The sequence below is a fragment of the Mobula birostris genome, chromosome 1, assembly GCF_030028105.1.
Source record: "Mobula birostris isolate sMobBir1 chromosome 1, sMobBir1.hap1, whole genome shotgun sequence".
In the NCBI taxonomy this organism is placed as follows: domain Eukaryota; kingdom Metazoa; phylum Chordata; class Chondrichthyes; order Myliobatiformes; family Myliobatidae; genus Mobula; species Mobula birostris.
In genome coordinates, this window is record NC_092370.1 from 140,171,520 (window position 1) to 140,183,647 (window position 12,128).

A 12,128-nucleotide genomic window follows, 5' to 3' on the forward strand; every position below is an offset into this window, starting at 1 on the left:
AGAGCCATCAGGTCTGTCACAGAGGCTGCTGAGCGAGCCTCCAGATGGCTACGGGTCAAGAGATGTGACCCGTGGACCAGTGCTGCTGGGACACAAGCCAGGGTCAGATCAACCCTGGCTGGTTGCCTGGCTGAGAGTGTCTGATGTTGAAAGACCTGAAAACCTTATGACCCCAGGTTACATTACTGATGATCTATCCTAGTGCATCCTAGGATATATCTCACCATCATGATCTTAGCCAAAATTAATTGCTGCGTGACCTGCAGATCATTTCCAACTTTATCTGTTTGTTATGTTTGCTTTGTAAAATTAAACCCTATGAATTTAGTCAGAATTTCCAATTATCATGTTTACATCAAGTTATTAATCATTCTTCAGAAAACTGAATTTATACTCAGTGGCCACCTTATTAGTTAGACCTGTACACTTACTCAAAAGTATCTAATCAGCCAATCACGTTGCAGTAATTCTATGCATAAGATCATGAAGATATTGTCAAGAGATTCAGTTGTTGTTCAGACCAAACATCAGAATGGGGAAGAAATGTAATCTGACTGACTTTACCATGCAATGATTGTTGGTGTCAGATGGGGTGGTTTGAGTATCTCAGAAACTGCAGATCTCCTAGACTTTTCATGCACAACGATCTCTAGGGTTTACAGACAATAGCACGAGAAACAAAAAAATGTCCAGTGAACGGTAATTCTGTGGGTGAAAGCACCTTATTATTGAGAGAGGTCAGAAGAGAATTGTTAGACGGGATTAAAATGATAGGAAGGTAACAGTAACCCAATAACCACACATTACAACAGTGGTGTGCAGAAGAGCACCTCTGAACACACAACACATCAAACCTTGAAGTGGACGGGCTACAACAGCAGAAGCCCACGGACATACACTCAGTGGCCACTTTATTAGGTACAGGAGGTATCTAATAAAGTGGGCACTGACCGTATGTTCTGTGAACCGCACAAACTTTAATGTGATGCAAAACAGCCTGATTATGAGAGAAATTTGTTGTCAGGCATCGGGATTAGTGAGACTGCCATTACTCAAGAGGTTTCTAGAAATTCTTAACCCTAACCTTCACCCTAACACCAATGGAATAAAGTGTATTGGATTCAGGTTGGTAATAAAATAGGTATATGAATGTGGTTTACAGGGTACATTTTGGTCTAAAGGAGGTTATGTGACACTCTGAATAGATTTCAAAAAAGAGGAAGGTGCTGCATATTCAATGTTGGTAAATATTTTCATCAGGCTTCTTGAAACAGAAAATCTACACGGATACTGCCAGGATTTGAGGATCTGAATTATAAGGAAAGGTTGATTAGGTTGTTAGAGTGTTTTATGGGGTTAGCACATATAGCAAATAACTTAACTGATTTCAGCCACTAACCAGCCTTCAGATTCGAATATGAATTGAAGATTACATTTAAGATGTAGTCCAGGCAGACCAGAAAACAGGCACTTAACTGATTGTCTACATATGCATGAATCCAATCCACATTCCATTGCATGGAATTGTGGTGGGACCAATTCGTTTTACATCATATATCAATGATTTGGATGATGGATTTGATGGCTTTGTTGCAAAGTTTCCAGCTGATATGAAGATAGGTAGAGGGGCAAGTAGTTTTGATGAAGTAGAGAGGCCATAGAGGGACTTAGCTGGATTAGGAGAATGCACAAAGAAATGGCAGATAGAATAAAGTCTCGGGAAGTGTATGGTCATGCAGTTTGGTAGAAGAAATGAAAGGGTTGACTATTTTCTAAATGGAGAGAAAACACAAAAAAAAGACTGACAAAGGGACTTGGGAGTCCTTGTGCAGGATTCCCTAAAAACTAATTTGCAGGTTGAGTCTGTGGTGAGGAAGGCAAATGCAATGTTAACATTCATTTCAAGAGCACTAGAATATAAAAGCAAGGATGTAATGTTGAGACTTTATAAAGCACTGGTGAGACCTCATTTGGATTATTGTGGGCAGGTTTGGGCCCTTTACCTTAGAAAGGATGTGCTGAAACTGAAGCGGGTTCAAAGGAGATTCACAAAAATGATTCTAGGTTTGAATGGCCTGTCATATGAAGAGAGCTTCATAGCTCTGGGCCTGTATTCATTAGAGTTCAGAAGAATGAAGGGTGACTTCATTGAAACCCATTGAATGGTAAAAGGCCTAGATAGCGTGGATGTGGATGTTTCCTCTGGTGGGAAAGTCTAAGACCAGAGGACACAGCCTCAGAATAGAGAGGCATCCTTTTAGAATGGAGAGGAGGAGGAATTTTTTTAGCCAGTGAGTGGAGTGAATCTGTGGAATTCTTTGCCAAGGGCAGCTGTGGAGGCCAAGTCTTTATGGTTGATGGATTCTTGATTGGTCAGGACATGAAGGGATACGGGGAGAGGGCAGGGGACAGAGTCTGAGAGGAAAATTGGATCGGCCTTGATGAAATGAGCCAAATGGCCTAATTCTGCTCCTATATCTTATGGTCTTTTGGTTCTTATGGCCTGTTAGCATGCTGTATCTCAAAACAAAATAAATTAATCCTGGGGAACTCACTAGAAGGCTAAATTTGTTCACTTTGCTACACCCATCAGTGACCAAACTTGTTACAGTAGGGGATTGATATAACACATGCAAATTCATGATTAATACAACACTGGAATAGATTAAAAATGCGTAAGTTGAACATAAACAACCCCGCTGTTCCATCAGATCTGTCTTTGAGAGGAAAGTGAGGGAAAGGTGGGTGGTGGCAATGGAGTTGCCATTGGTTTCCTGGGATGAAGCAGAGGCCGACTTACTGACAGCACGCAGGTCCCCTGGGGGCATGGCAAGCCTCAGAGCACCTACCGGACATGAGCATCCGCAATTTTGAAGTGCAGAATCGGATGATGTTTGAGCAATTATCTTCTGCCACAATGGATCTTGTGAACTATTTGACTACTCTAGGGTGGAGATCATGCAGAAACTTGGCACTGGTGATGTTCTGACCAAACCAGGCACCCCAGAGAGTGCCATGGCACAGCTGGTACAGGCACAGCTCTGGTCAGAAGATGTGTAGTAGCTGTACTACAGGAAAAATAGAAGTTACAGCAAAGTAAAATGAAATGCAATAGAATTTTATGAAAAACTACACACAAACAGACAAAGACTGACAATGACCAGTGTGCAAAAGGAGACAAACTGTGCAAATAAAAAATAACACTGAGAACAGGAGTGGTGAGCGTGCTGTGTTGCTGCTGGCGAAGCCTGAAGGATGCCCACAGCAGATCTCAGATTGTGCTGGTCGTTGTCACAGAAAAGGCTTCAAAGTACATGTCAGAATCAGGTTTAATATCAGTGATACATACTGTGAAATTTGTTGTTTTGCAGCAGTAGTACAGTGCAATATATTAAGCTATAAATTATAAGTGTTATAAATTTTATAAACCATAAAAACATATATATATATACAATTAAATTAAATAAGTAATGTGAAAACGGAATAAAAATAGTGGAAGTAGTGTTCATGGGTTCATTGTCTGTTCAGAAATCGGATGGCAGAGGGAAAAAGCTGTTCCTGACACTTTGAGTGAGTGTCTTCAGGCTCCGGTACCTCCATTCTGATGGTACTAATATGAAGAGCGTGTACTGGGTGTGGTGGAGTCCTTCCTTAATGATGGGTGCCACTCTCGGAGACACCGCCATTTGATGATGTCCTCAATGCTGGGGGGGTGGGGGGGTGTCCATGATGGAGCTGGCTGAGCTTCCAGTCCTCTGCTGCTTTTTTCAATCTGTGACAAATAAAGCTAGTATTTAACTTTATCATTTAAAATTTATTGTAATCCAAATTAAGTTAAAGACAGTGCGGAAAAAAACTGCATTAATTATCAAGTTCTGATAGCTTTCATTCTTATTGTCTGCATATATCTGGTCAAATCCTTGAGATCATGGGTTAATTGTCATTGTCTGAGTGGACTTGTGGCCTTATTGTTCAAAGATCAAAGTACATTTATGATCAGAGTATGTATACCATATACAACCTTGAGATTTGTCTTCCTGCAGACATCCACAAGACAAAGGAAATGGAATAGACTCCCCAAAGAAAACTACATAACAAACATCATCAAACACCCAGTGTGTGAAAAAATGAACACATCATGCAAATGATTTTTAAAAAAGTAAATTATTAAGACACAGAACATGAACCATGGAGCCCCGAAAGCGAGTTCACAATGAGGGAACTAGTTTAACATCGCAGCGATCCAGCATCCCGATGGCTGCAGGCCACAGCTACAGAGACAGCTCAAGCCACAGGCACGAAGCTAGTTCAGCACTGAGACACGTAAACTTTTGCGGCGTAGTAAGCTGAACATCAGTTCATTCTTCGCCCTCGGCCTCGACGCCCTGATGTTTTTAAATCTAGCTCGGAGCTTAAATTGGCCAAGATCAGTTTGCTTTCTGCTCTCAGGCTCTCAGTCCACCACTTCAATCTGGCCCAAAGTTTCAGTCCAGCCCCAAGTCCACTCCAGCAATGGCCTCTGTAGCTGTAGCTGCATTCTTGAGGGTCCAGTCCACCAGATCCTTCAGGACACCACAAAAATGCCAGATTGTTCGGCTGATTCAAAAGCACAGCTTCCAAAGTGAAATGACAGGCTGTGGATTGCAGTGATCATACTCTAGAAAAAGTATATTTAATAGTGAGTAGTTTTGTTTGCAGCTCGCAAAATGTCATTCACGCTATGTTATTGCATTATTCTTCACATATTGTTCTTATCAATATGGAGGACAAGCAGTCCCAGAGAGGACTTGCCAAAACAACTGCTATCTCACACAGCCTCTGGTCCCAGGACGGTTATTTCAAGTCTGAGGACAAACTGCTGTGTCTACAAAATCAAATAGACAAAGCTTGTTCTTTGAAGTCATCGACCCGTGTTTTTAGATGATATTATCCAGACTCTGCTCAACGCCACCAGTGGTGGCATCTGCAGTCTTATATAAGTCAGGAGAGCTTGATTAGCGTTTGAAACGGGTGTATCATCTGACTCAACGAGCTGACGCTGCTGACCAGTGATCCCTAGGGAAACACCGACAATGTCACACATCCAGCAACGTGCGGCAGGTGATTATGCATCCTTCTAGGGATGCTGGTGTCCTGTTTACACCTAGTGAGAGGTCAGGACGCTTGCCCCTTAGGTTTTTGAATTATAAAGTAAGATATTTCACATGACTCATTTTCTTAATTTAAGACAACGTTGCACAACAAGCCGAACTTTCCAAAGGTGAAACATTTCCTCCGTTATTATTTGAAAAAGCATTTTTATGAAAATGCTACAAACAGTGATCAGAGGAGGTATGCCATCCATCAAGCATGTAAAAAGTCATTATACGTAAACATCAAATACGATGTCCTAAATTATTATTGCCTCCTGTTTAATCCACATCATAATGTATTTCTAACTGGAGGTTAATTCTGTATATTGTCACACTGCAACATTTAAAGCTGTAGCTCAATTTAAAAACAGTTGAAATTTCTAAATTGGTTCTCTGACTGTGAAGATGATGCATTGTTGCAACATTTTGCAGACTGACCTTTTGGATAAGACTCCCTGAAGCTTTGGCAAGCTTTTCAGCATAATCTTCAATGGGACACACTGTTGCATAAAAGACTGCAGAATGAAAAGAAATCTCAGGAAAGTGAAGGGATGTTCAATATGAATACTGGCCCGGTTGAATTAACTGCATGGGATTTCAGTTCCGAAAAGGTGAAGATAATTATGTTCAATGCTTCTGTCATCCCTAAAGGAAACTGCACAATTTCAGCTGGGATAAGCATAGATCAGATCAAAATTAATGTCCAGCCAATCAAATTGATTGTTTCAAACAAGAACTAAAAGAAAATTTGGAGTTAATTAAGTTTTCCTTACGTTCTCTTTTAGGGCAATAAATAATCAAATCTTAAGAGTATGATGTTATTTTGTAACACCACACGGCCTCAGGAATCCTCACACATCGACGACTGCGCTGGCTCAGCAACGTCCGCCGCGTGCAGGATGGCCACACCCCCAAGGGCATCCTATACGGAGAACTCGCTGCAGGATCCCGGCCCATAAGGCGCCCACTGCTGCGTTACAGGGACGCTTGTAAATGTGACCTGAAGTCTGCTGATATCAGGGTGGACACTTGGGAAGAGGCAGCTGCAAATCGCTGCAACTGGCGACCGGCTGTACGTACAGGCATTACCAATGCAGAGGGAAAACGAACTGGACTGTGGTCGGACAGAAGAGAGAGGGAAGGGAAGTTGTGGCAGTGACGACCCAGCCGCAGCCATCAGCCTTCATGTGCAGCAGCCGTGCCAAGGACTGCCGCTCAAGAATCGGCTTATTCAGCCACAGTCAACGCTGTTCCACACCCAACTGAGTCCTAAACCGGGCGCATCCGTTGTCTACTCAGACAGGCGAGCCATTGTTATTATTATTATTATTATTATTACATGGCCTCGGGATAAGGGAATTGTGAGCTACAGAAAATAATTCCTAGCCCTTTTCCTTGCCATCATATGATTTGTAGCAGCACAAAGGGTATGGTCAGTGATGCTGATGCTTCATAACTCCCACAACCAAGTTCAGTTCTGATCTCCAGGCCTACCTGTGTGGAGTTTATAACTGTGTTTTCCTGCAAAGGTTTTCTCAGATGCCCTGGTTCCTGTCCTCATTCGAAAACATATGGGTGATGGGTCAGTTGGTAAGTTATCCTTGGTGTGCAAGTGAGTGGTAGAATGTGGATAGAGCAAAGTGGAATTAATGTAAGATTAGTGTAAGTGGGTGCTGGATGATCAACGTGGACTCAATGGACCCAAGGACCTGTTCCCATACTGTCTGACTCAAATCATTTCAGCAAATTTAGGCAAAATGCTATGTGGGTTATAAGTGAGTAGAACTAGTATTGTGATCACTCAAATCGACTATGATCTTCTCTTTAGGAGTTGACAGGTGCCTGTAGAGGCTGATCTGGGAGCCAATATCCTGGTACACTGTGGGCAAGAACAAGTGATGCTTGTGGCTTGTGGTTGAGTCTTTTGGTTTCTCAGTATCTCCTTTTGCGGCTGCCACGTGCTCTCTGTGACATTATGGAGCTCGTTCTCGTGTAGCACAGCTCCCTCTCGAGCTGATTTCCTCCAGGTGTATCTATGAAGGGCAACATCTTTTCTTCAGGCTGATATTGATGTTGTCTTTAACACCTTTTCTTTACTCACGAGTGGCTCGCTGACCTTCCTTCAACTGGGAATAAAGAATCTTTTTGGGGAGATGCGAGTGAGGCACCTGGATGACATGACCTCTCCACCAGAGTTGATGTTACTTTGCCATGGTGGAGATGGTGTTCATGTTCACCTCTTCAAGTATTTTGGTGTTAGTGCGCCCGTCCTTCCAGCTGAGCCTCAAAGTATTTTGTAGGGATCTCTAAAGGCATTGTTCCATGGTTTTCAGGTGCCTACTATACGTAGTCCATGATTTAGGTCTAAGTCAGCACTCATCAATGGATAAGAAAACTTTGAAGGAAGGGTTTGGAATGTGCTGAGGAACAATAGTCAGAACAAGCCTACATGAATGTCAAATGGGAGATGCTACAATGAAGGGAAATTCTAATAGAAAACCGTAGGAAGGCAAGTCCAGCAGCAGATCTGCCAGCTCATCCACCATTTTCTCCTCCCCCATTACCACCTCTCCAATATCACTTTCCAGTGGTCCGTTCTTGCCTCCCTTTTACACTTCATGTATCTAAAGAAACTTGCAGTATCCTCTTTAATATTATTGACTAGCTTACTTGTGTGTTCCACCTTTACCTTCTTAATGACATTTTAGTTGCTTCCTGCTGGTATTTAAAAGCTTCCCAATCCCCTAACTTCCCACTAATTTTTGTTCTACTACAGTATATGCCCTCTCTTTGGCTTTTCTGGTGGCTGTCACTTCCCTTGTTAGCCATGATTGTGTCATCTTACCCTTAGAATACTTCTTCCTTGTTGGGATGTATATATCCTGCGCCTTCTGAATTGCTTCCTGAAATTCCAGTTGTTGCTGCTCTGCCATCATCCTTGCTAATGTTCTTTTCTGATCAATTCTGGCCAACTCCTCTCTCATGCCTCTGTAATTTCCTTTACTCCACTGTAATACTGATACATATGATGTTAGCATCTCCTTCTCAAATTTCAGGGTGAATTCGATCATATTATGATCACTTTCCCCAAAGGGTTCTTTTACCTTAAGCTCTCAAATCAATTCTGGTTCATTACACAACACCCAATCCAGAATATCTGATGTTATGATGAAATTTCATCAAACAGAAAAGTTGACTGTTTTTCTTTCCACAAATGCCATCTGAGCTAAAAAATATTTGTCTTTAGTACACACACTTATTGAATCAAGAGTTAATTTGCTTTTGGAGTTCTTCGAATAATTTGACAAAAGAAACACACCATTGGAAATGAAAACAATTTTCCCCTTAACCAAGCAAATTACTACCAAAATGGTGATAGGGTTATTAAGAAAATGTTGGTCTTCATTAGTCAGGGGGCTGAGTTCAACAACCATGTGGTAATTTTGCAGCTCTATAAAACCCTGGTTAGACCATGCTTGGAATACTGTGTTCGGTTCTGGTCACCCTCGTTATAGCAAAGAGGCAGAAGCTTTAGAGAGGATGCAGAAGAAATTTACCAGAACAGCACCTGGATTAGAGGGTGTGTGTTGTGCGGATAAGCAGAATGAGCTGGAGCATTTCTCTTTGGAGTGAAGAAGGATGAGAGGGGACTTGATGAAGGCCTACAAGATGATAAGGGCACAAATTGGGTGGATTGTCCGAAACTATTTTTCCCAGGGCTTAAAAGTCTAACACCAGAGGGCATCATTTCAAGGTGGTTGGAGGAAGGTATAGGGGAGATGGCAGAGGTAAGTTTTTAGCACAGTAATTGCAGGGTGCGTGGAATGCTCTGCCAGGGATGATAATAGAGGCAGATAAATTAGGGGCACTTGAGAACTCGTAGGTAAGCGCATGGATGATAGGAAAGTCAAAGTAAATGTATTATCGAGTCTGCTCCACCACTCCATCATGGCTGATCTTTTTTTATCCCTCTCAACCCTATTCTTCTGCCTTCTACCTGTAACCTTTGATGACTTGCCTAATCAAGAACCTATCAACCTTTGCTTTAAATATACCCAATGACTTGGCCTTCACAGTCACCCGTGGCAATGAATTCCACATATTCAGCATCCTCTGGCTAAAGAAATTCCTCTTCATTTCTGTTCTGAGTGGACGTCCCTCTACTGTGAGGGTGTGCCCTCTGGTCCTCGGCTCATCCATTACTGGAAACACCTACTCTATATAGGCTTTTCAATATTCAATAGGTTTCAATGGGATTCACCCCATCGTTCTACTAAGCTCCAGTGGGTACAGGATTAGAGCCACCAAACGCTCCTTGTATGTCAACCCTCTCATTCTTGTTATCATTCTCATGAACTTGTTCTGGACCATCTCCATTGCCAGCACATCCTTTCTTAGAAAAGGGGCCCAACCCTTCTCACAACACTCCAAGTGCAGTCTCACTAATGCCTTGTAAAGGTTCCATGCTCTTCTATTCTAGTCCTTTCAAAATGAATGCTAACATTACATTTGCCTTCCTTACTACCAACTCAACCTGCAAGTTAAACTTTAGAGAATCCTGCACAAAAACTCCAAAGTTTCTTTGATTTTTGAATTTTCACCCCATTTAAAAAATAGTCTATGCCTTTACTCCTTCTATCAAAGTGCATGACCACACACTTCCTGACACTATATTCCATCTGCCACTTCTTTGCCTATCTAAATCCTTCTACAGATTCCCTGCTTCCTTAATATTACCTGCCCCTCCACCTATCTGCATTTGGTCTACAAACTTGGCCATGATATCATCAATTCTGTCATCCACATCATTGACATATAACATGAAAAGCAGTGGACCCATTTCCGACCCCTACTGACCACAACTAGTCGCCAACAACCAACCAGAGAAAAGGCCCCTTTATTCTCACTCTTTGCCATCTGCCAGTCAGCCAATCTTCTATCCATGCTAGAGTCTTTCTTGTCGTACTATGGGCTTTTATCTTGTTAAGCAGCCTCATGTGCGGAACTTTGTTAAAGGCCTTCTGAAAATCCAAATAAGCAACATCCACTGATTCGCTTTTGTCTACCCAGCCTATTATTTCTTCAAATAATTCCAACAGATTTATCAGGCCAGATTTCCACTTAAGGAAACCATGCTGACGTTGGCCTATTTTAATTATGTGCCTCTAAGTACCCTGAAATATCATCCTTAGTAATAGACTGCAACATCCTCCCAATCACTGAAGTCCAGTTAACTGGCCTATAAAATCCTTTCTTCTGCCTTCCACGCTTCTTGAAGACTGCAAATTTCCAGTCCTCTGGAAGCATTCCAGAATCTAGAGTTTCGTGAAAAATGCCTGCACAATCTCTCCACCTACCTGTTTCAGAATCCTGGGCTGTAGCCCATCTCATCCAGATGACTTAACCATCTTCTGACCTTTCAGCTTCTCAATCACCTTCTCCTTATGAAGGGCAACTACAACTATTTTGATCCCCCAACCCTCTTGAATTTTTGGCATACTGCTACAGTGAAGATCGACGCAAAATGCATATTAAATTTGTCTGCCACTTCTTTGTACGGCATTACCACATCTCCAACAATCCAATATCCAATCTCTCTTCTTATTTACTCTTTAAATATCTTTAAAATTTTTTGGTATCATGTTTATATTATTGGCAATATTATCTTCATGTTTCATCTTTTCTCTCCTTATAGCCTTTTTTAGTTACCTTCTGTTGATTTTTAAAAGCTACCAATCCTCTAACTTCCCAACATTTTTTGCTATATCACATGCCCTCTCTTTTCCTTTTATGCTGTCTTTGACTTCCCTTGTCAGCCATGGTTGCTTCACCTTTCCTTTAGAATATTTCTTCATCTTTGGGATGTATCTACCCTATGCCTTCTGAATTGCCATGATAAATCCAGCCATTGCTGTTTTGATGTAATCTCTGCTAATGTTCCCTTCCAGTCATCTTTGGCCAGCTCTTTTCTGCTCCTCCCCCTCCAGTTCCATCCATCCATCCATTATGCATATATTTCACCCACTGGCTCTCTCCTTTCTAATCCTCTCCCACCCTCGAATAGTTTCTATCATCATCTTCCTTACTTATCGGATTCCAGTACCAATGACCTTTGTGTTCCCACTAGAGCTTTAGTCTTCACTTCGCCCCCAACATTCTCCTGGCTCCATCTTTCTCCCTTTGTATATCTGCCTCCATCTGTTATGTCTCTCAGCACTGTTCCACCTCCCCTACTTGGTCTGATCTTCCCATCGTGCTTCTACACTCTTCCTGCACCCCACTCCACCCCCTTACTCCCCCGTCATGCCACCAATTATCCCTGGCCCCTGCCTCACCACCATCCCCTTTTCTTTACACTGGCTTTCTCCCTTCTCCATTCGTAGTCCTGATGCAGGATTTCGACCCAAATTGTCAACAGTTCCTTCCCCACCCTGCAAATGCTGATCATCCCTCTGATTTCCTCAAGCAGATTGTGTGTTGCAAACTGACATTGGTTTTGCAATGGGATTAGAACATGTCAAGGAGCAGCAGAATCAAAGTCAGGGCTGTGATTGAGGACAGTGTCTGACCAGTAGGGGGATTTGAATTGTCATGGCTGACCAGTCGAGGAATGGCAGGGAAGAGACCTTCGCTGGTGGAAATAGATAGGTATCAGCAGCAAAGACAGTGATCAAAATTTTAAAATATATTTTAATACATAATAATGTATTTTTCTTGCAAGTAAAAGGTTTTCAAGATTGTTTATTGTCATTATTCAGTACACAGATAAGATCATTGTTTTCCGAGATGCGATGCAGCATAAAAAAACACAATAAGTATAAAAGCAATTCTATGAATCACAATGTACAAGTGACTTTAAAGTGGCAGTGCCTGAGGGAATGAAGGGCTCTGAGGGGCTGTGGTGGTGGGGTGGGTTAATGGCTGGGGGTATTGATCAGCTTGATACCTGAGAGGAAGCCACTACTTTTTAATCTAGTGGTGCTGAAAAACCTCTTC